This window comes from Lactuca virosa, chromosome 4 (genome assembly GCF_052849685.1).
Source record: "Lactuca virosa cultivar CGN04683 chromosome 4, Lactuca_virosa_CGN04683_v6, whole genome shotgun sequence".
In the NCBI taxonomy this organism is placed as follows: Eukaryota; Viridiplantae; Streptophyta; class Magnoliopsida; order Asterales; family Asteraceae; genus Lactuca; species Lactuca virosa.
Window position 1 is genome coordinate 9,897,501 of NC_136429.1, and position 7,662 is coordinate 9,905,162.

The following is a 7,662-nucleotide window of genomic DNA, read 5'->3' on the forward strand; positions in this document are numbered from 1 at the left end:
GAAACAACAACCGAACAGATGAAACCTGCTCAGCAAGATACGACCCTCTAAAGATTCTTGGCATGCAAGAATGATATATAACAATGCTTGTGGACATAACTCAGGTGATAACAGAGAACTGAACCAAAGATAATGCTTACCCATACCAATACAAGATTCCAAGGCAAGAAAATGAATATTGATAATGAGCATGAAGAAAGAAAAAGATAACATATCCGTAACAACATATGATGAAACTCTGGCATCCACTGACTGACACTGCAATGCTTGGCTCTTTGCTACTGGGGCTCTTAAGCGGAATACTCCAGCCTCTTTTAAACGCGGTACACAGTATGCCAAATGGCATATGACCGATTTTTGAATGATTACTCAGTCAATAATAGAGGAACTCTGAACCTTAGATGGGGTTATTGGAAACTTTCCGATGTTATAACTCCAAACCTAGCGAGAGCGATCTACACCCTCTGAAATATGAAATGTACTGAGGACTGAACTCTAATTTGTTGAATGAAGAAATTACGATATGATGCTAGCAGTCATACCATTCAAAAGATTTCTGATCCGATGATATCACACTGATCAAGAACATATTTATATTAATATCATTACAGGCCTGGAGCTCAAAAATACATACTAGAGATTTCTTGCGGCTCGATCTTGATCTCTTGAGGAATGATGAGGGTTGGGACTTGAACTCCCTCCGCCACCCAGGCAGGACAGCTGGACCTGAAATGACCTGGCTGGTGACAATGAAAGCATATATGATCCTTCTTACAATCCCAATGCACATGCCCTCTTTCCCGACACTTGAAACACCTAAACTTGTGACAAGCAAACCTGTGAGTTCCCCCACACTTGCCACACATCTCATGGCTCTCCTGACTTCCAGCACCCAGGTCAGCTGCATCGGAATCTCCACCTCCTTCCAATCGTCCCACATTATGTGTCTGCCTTCTTTTTCCTAGCCGTGCCTCCACACCCAAATTTCTAGCAGCCTCACTAGCTTCTCTTGCGGCACACGAGATGGTGGCCTGCTCCTCGAATTTGGCAATCATCATGTCAGTGATCCGACCAATGATACCAGGAAACTCCTCCAGTAAGATCTGTGAAACTTCAGTTGCAATCCAATCATGAAGTCCGACGTTGTCTGCATCCATCTTGGAGGACTCCGCTTCTCTTCCAGGCATCGACATCCTGTACATTAAGACCAAATCGTTATCTCATAATCACAAACTTCTAGGTTTTATCGCAGATCTCCTTGACTAGAGTACGAATCCTCTGCTTCCGATAGTACGGGTCCATACTGTTGAATCTATATGCCCAAGAATCATTATGGAGTGATATGGCTAATAATATATGATCCTATCGAGTCACATCTTTATCAAGTTGGCAGATTTTTTATATTTATTATTAATATGATTATTAATAAATAATTTTGATTCTTGTATTTTAATTAGGGAATAATTATTGTTTTATGAAAATAATAATTATAAGAGAGTATTACTAGTTATTATTTCATATGGTATGAATTAATAAGTCATGCACAACCTTTTGGATTAGTTGGATTCTTTAGTCTTTTACCTAAAGACAGACTTTATATTTTATAAACTTAGAGTTTATAAAATTCAAAGAATCTTTCTTATTTAATTAGGTATGGCCGAAAGTTGATGATGGTGTGGGAGGTTGCTTGTCAACCTTCCTCCCTTGCCCCCCATGCCTCTAAAGTAAGGTCATTACTTTAGATTATAATATGGGGTTGCTTTTTGCTTTTTCATGGGTATTTAAAGAGGTGTCTTGCATAAGTTTGAGAGTAGTTTTTTTCTTGTGAATCTCTCCATTTTCTTCTCATGGCCGAAACTCTCTTCTTCTCCCCACCTCTTTCTCTTTTGAAGCTAGTTTGGTGATTAGAAGACTTCATGAGTTGTCTCCTTTAGTGTTTATTTGAGTTAAACACTTAAAGGCTTAAGACAGGCAAGAATACAAGAAGGAACTAGCATTCCAAGTGCTTTAATCTTGACGGTGGATACTTGTAGAGAAGATCATGTTCTTTGATCTTTACATCTTCATCAACACCTCAAAACCAAGTGGATTCAAAGGCTTCAAAGGTTATCTCTAAAACAACTTATGGTTGTTTTTATTTCATTCTAACCTTCGTAAATGGATCCATGATGGTTGGTTTTGTTATGAACTAAAAATAAACTTGTTATTTTTAAAGTCTTCCCTTGCTGGTTTTTGTGAAAAAAAAAACTTATATTTCGTATCAAGACCCAAAACATACTACCTTCCACATCTATCTGTATTTTCCTCAAGGATCTCTTTGATTCCTCCAAGTCACTCTTACCCACACAATAATCCCACAAGACAAGGCTCCCGCTAAATCTCTTCGTAGGTCTTCCTAGGGCATCCATCACATTACTCTCCGCTATCAGTTGTAGAAGGAACTCCTACCGACACCCTCCAACTAGCTCACGAATACAATTACATATTACTGACACCAGATAATTCTTCGAATGAAATGTCACATACTACAACAGTTGGACTCAGACGAGAGCTACGCAATAGAGTTAAAACCTAACCTTCTGAAATTATTTAGTTTCCATAATATGTAATTTAACATATTCGCTTATTAGTTAGCTGATGTTAGTGAGAACTCCTAAAAGTACAAAGCAAGCACCATTCGAGCATCGCGTAAACATAACCAAGCATAACATAATCAGGCTATCCTATCACTGACTGACCAGTACTAGCATGCAAGTCTAAAAGCACATACAATAGGCATACAAATGCATCTCTCCTAGCATCTATCATGCAAATACTGAGCAGATCCTTAGCCCTCACTAGCATGTAATTCATAGGTTCACAAATCAAATCATATCAAATAACATGTATGGGTATATTGGGAAAACTTATTTGAGCTTGGTCGATTGCATGCACTACACCCTTTCTTGTATTAGGAAACCCTTTTCTTAAAAAAAATTCCTTTTTGAATTTTTTTTACAAAATCCTCAGTTTGAGTTCAGACACATCTGAGAGTATGTCTGAATCCCTTAAACTAAGGCTCTGATACCAACTTGTAACGTCCCAAAAATAAGACCTAAAAATTTCATTTTTAATTTAAATAAAACGGTAAATCAAAACATTGTCAATAAACCAAGATAGACTAACTTATGTAACTACTATTGGATTAGTGTCTAAGTCCATAACTATAATTGGTATGTACTTGACCCGACTCGGCATGGTCCATTTGGGTTGCATGGCATCGGAACATTTGGATAGACCGTTTATGAGGAAAAGACATTTTGTGACATATTAATATATTATAAGTTCTAATATATTAATATGAAATCATGTTATTTAATTAGTATTTATCAAGAATTAATTTGGACTTAATTTAGTGATCAAAAAGAGACTAATTAAATATATGGGGATTGATTGTGTAAATCATTCATTCTTATATATGTGGGCTTATGATCCAAGATTCCTTTATGTTGGGTTTAACCCATGTGGTGATCCATGGATACTCCATGGAGGTTAAAACCCATGGAGCATAAGGAATGGGAAAAGTCATGAGTTACATGGTGTAACCCTAATAGCCACACTATATAAGAACCCCTTTAGTTCAAGAAATTGGCACTAGTGATACATATTTTGAGGGTTAGCCGATTTGATCATGTATGTCTTCTTCTCATGGTTATTCCAAGAGTTCATGATGTTGTGTGAACCATTTGAGGTGTCACACTTGGGGCACTAGGCTCTCAAGCTTCATGGAGTCAAGCAACAACAACAAGGTATGTATTATATCTATTTTATTATCCTAGTATCAATGTTTTGGTATGCTAGTTAGGATAATACCTTGGATAATCATATTTGCATGTATAATAGAGAAAACATAGATCCAAGGTATTTAGGGTTGCATGTACACTTAGGAGTGTTAGAATGCTCAAAACCCATCAGTGGTATCAGAGCCTAGGCTTGTTTTCAATTATACTTGATGCAAATTGCTGAAAAATGCTGAAAAAGTCGAATTTCGGGCATTCTGGGCACTGGACTCGCCGAGTCCACTGATGAACTCGCCGATTCCATGAAGAAAATCATCCTACTCGGCGAGTAGGTTGATACACTCGACGAGTAGGAGCCCCTGACAGCATATCTTCGAGTTTTTTGGCTAGAAATGGACTAGGAACATTACCATAAGCTGTTTTTGAACCTATAATCCTGTTTTTGATGTGGTAATGTTCATACTAATCCAATTTCAAAGATAATTGTCAATAGATTCATGTTTTGTATTAGTTTAGTGATTATGCTAATTACATGAAAAAGTTTGATTAAATTATCTTGTTCTTATGAGTTGCTTAGATTAATAGAAAAGTTAATTGATTATGTGTTTTCAATCCATTTTAATCTAAGAGTTGATTCTAAAATGTGTTTTTGTAACTTGTCCTCAAGTTATATGAAAAGTCACATTTAAGTTTCATAAAACTCATAAAAGTTGGTAATGGTTACAAAAATGAAGAGTCTTGTCCTCAAGTTATGGAGGTTCAAGAGTCACTTCATTAAGTAATAAAATATGTAACCTTAATTAATTCCATAAATTACAAAATAAAGAAAAGTTACATTCTTTTATTAGTTTAAAGTCTTCCATAACTTGTCCTCAAGTTATGGAACTTGAAGAGTTTTTTTTAATTAAAACTACTTTAAACACATAAGTTATGGAATTAATTAGTTTTGAATAGTTTCAAAACTTGCCCTCAAGTTTTGGAATTTGAAAAGTTTTCTCTTATGAATACTTTAATTCCAAGTTAGCCCTTAGAATTTTAAAAGTTAAAATTCAAACCCTTATACTATTATTATAATTTTAATTATATAGATATGTATAAGATAAAGTCAATCTTACCGTTAGTAGGCCTCATTCACGAAGCCGGTCTATAAGGGGGGTATAAGGTTACTGCCTATAAAATGGCAGTTTAATGGGTGTCCACTCTCACCCACCGCTTCCTTGACTGGTGGAGGGTCGTTAGCCGAACGGGTAGGAAAGGACTATAATTCTCCCTTCATTAAAAGTATTAATGATAAATACTAAGTAACTAAACACTTGTACATTCCCAATCTTAGTTACTTAGGAAAATGTGAAAATATGCTAACCCATGAAATTACACTTTGTACCTTACCAAGTCATTAGTGGAGCGTGTGTGGTTAACCGGCACACTAATAAGGACTAGTAAGAGTGGCAAAGGGTAACTTGACTCTATTATAGATCGGTGGAGCGTGTGTGGTTAACCGGCACATCGATTAGGTGATAAAGTTAAGGGTACCAAGTCAATTTGCATGGTTATTCACACCTTGTTTGTGATCCTCGGCATCCCAGTCACAAACTTGAGAGGGCACAATCGAGATTCAAACATGCCATTGAAAGTTCAATGTATCTCAAAAGATCTAGGAGTTTCAAATCCAATTAAAACTTAATTATATTTCGTTTTTCATGGTGGAAATTGGTAAATCGTCATTTACCTACCTTCAACTATTTTATAACTTGGATTACGACATCCCTCTTCCAGTTATAAATAGGTTGTTGGGTCCTAGCCTTAATATTTCATATTGGGTGTTATATTAAGGACTTTAAATCAACTCTCTTGAATATCTCCCAAAAGATGATCTTCCCAAATCTCTTGAAACAAGCTTTCCTAAATGAAGATGATGTCCCATGGAAATCATACTTCTTTCACCTCCTCCAATTATTCTCCCTAACCCACAAGTTCCTGAAAAATTTAAGGTCACTCAAGCCCTATTGGCAAGCAAAGGTCTATATGTGATCACATCTTGGAGATGTAGTCAGATATTGACAAGCCGGGAGAGTTGGGTGTCAAAGTCTTGAGAAAGTTGGTGACTCAACTATTTTCTAAGTCACATAGTGAGTTCCTTTGGGACTCCTATGAAACAGACTATGACAAGACCCTTAATGATCTTATCTATTTGCTAAGATCAACTTCCTAAAACTTTATGGACATTGACAATGATGACATTGGATATCCAGTAAAGCTCTCTCTTCCCAATGGAAAGGGATCGGCCATAGTCAACTCGGTTGACCAAATGGTAAAGAGAAAGGCTAAGTCTAAGATAGTCCCATTATCAAGGGTCCATTGCCAAAGAAAGGGGCATTAGTTGCGAAGCTGCCAAATTTACCTAAGGATGTTAAAGTCAATAAGTTTGACTCTACTTCAGGTAAAGTCCACTATCTAACTCTGCTAAGTTTCTATTATGAGATTCTTGATACATGATGTGACTGGGTCACATGTTGATGTTTTAAGAATCAAAGAAAAAAGTGAAGAAACTTAAAGAAAGATTATGTTGAATCTGATCGCGTAGATGGATTTCTATCGCATAGTTTGAAGATCGGATTCTTAAGCTACATCTTAGGAGTTATGATATATTGCATAGGATTAGATAACAACAAAGTTTTCATGTGCTTTTGCATTGTAAGGATAGTTTTTCCGCAAAGTTTTAAAATAAAAGAAATTTGTGGTAGTGTCTAAATTTACCAAATAAGGAAAGATTCTCATCACCTAAGTTTCAGTTGGATAGAAACTTGGAATCATGCAAGTTGTATAGCATGATGAATAAGAACTTTCAAGCATTGGAAAAATTAAGACTAAGTACTTGTTCACATGGATGTGTGAGTCAAGTAAGGATCGAGTACACATTCTTGTGCACTGATCAAGCCCACCACAAATAATCGTTAAGACTATTCGTCATTATTTACTAAAATTCAGTAAATATGGTTATACTTACAAGCTTAAGTGTAATTCTGAGACATTGGAAAAGGTTTCAATGTATGGCAGAGCGAATAAGAAGAATCAACTTAGGCAGAAAGATAAAAGTTTCTCAAATCTGAAAAGATGGGAGAGTACTTTAGTATCATGTTATATAATCATCTTAATGATTAAGAGACCTTATCACAATTCATCCTCTAAGTGCATTCTGGTAGCTAAGAAGAGGAGCTATGAATTGTTGAAGTGGTTAAATCAAGAAGATGATTTATACTTCGTTCCAAAAACAATTCTTAGAGTTATACTCTAAGATTGTAACTTGAGTGACATGTCTTAAAGAAGGTTTAAAACACTTGTCAAATGTAAGAGTAAAAGTTGTCTACTCTTGTACATTTGAAATTGGTAAGTTGTGATGTTTTGGATAAAACAAAGACCAACTAAGGCCAATTGTGTGAAGTGTTTGTCTTGATTAGAATCCACACTATCTCTTGAATATCTGACAAGAAAGTCTTATATGTCAAGAGGACAGTGGGAGTCTTAAAGGTCTTGAAAGTCTCAAGAACTAATCAAGAATAAAACCTGAAGTTCTTCACTAGCACACGACTTGAGGTTTATAACCTATCGTGTCGACATGTCTGTGCCTATTCAAGTTGGCTTTGCATAGGAGTTCTGAGAGTTCTCAATTGGTTGCACAGCTACTTGGAAGCAATGGCAGGCCCTTGAGCTGCCAAATGGCAAGAATTTAAGATTGCACAAGTTTAATCCATATAAGTGTGGATTTGTCAGTAACCTTGTCTTGTGATTATGGTTTTGACAAAATTCATATAGATAGGAACTCATACACCATAAAATCTAAGTGTCATAAGGTTTCTCTCCGATTCATGAAAATGATGGTGAG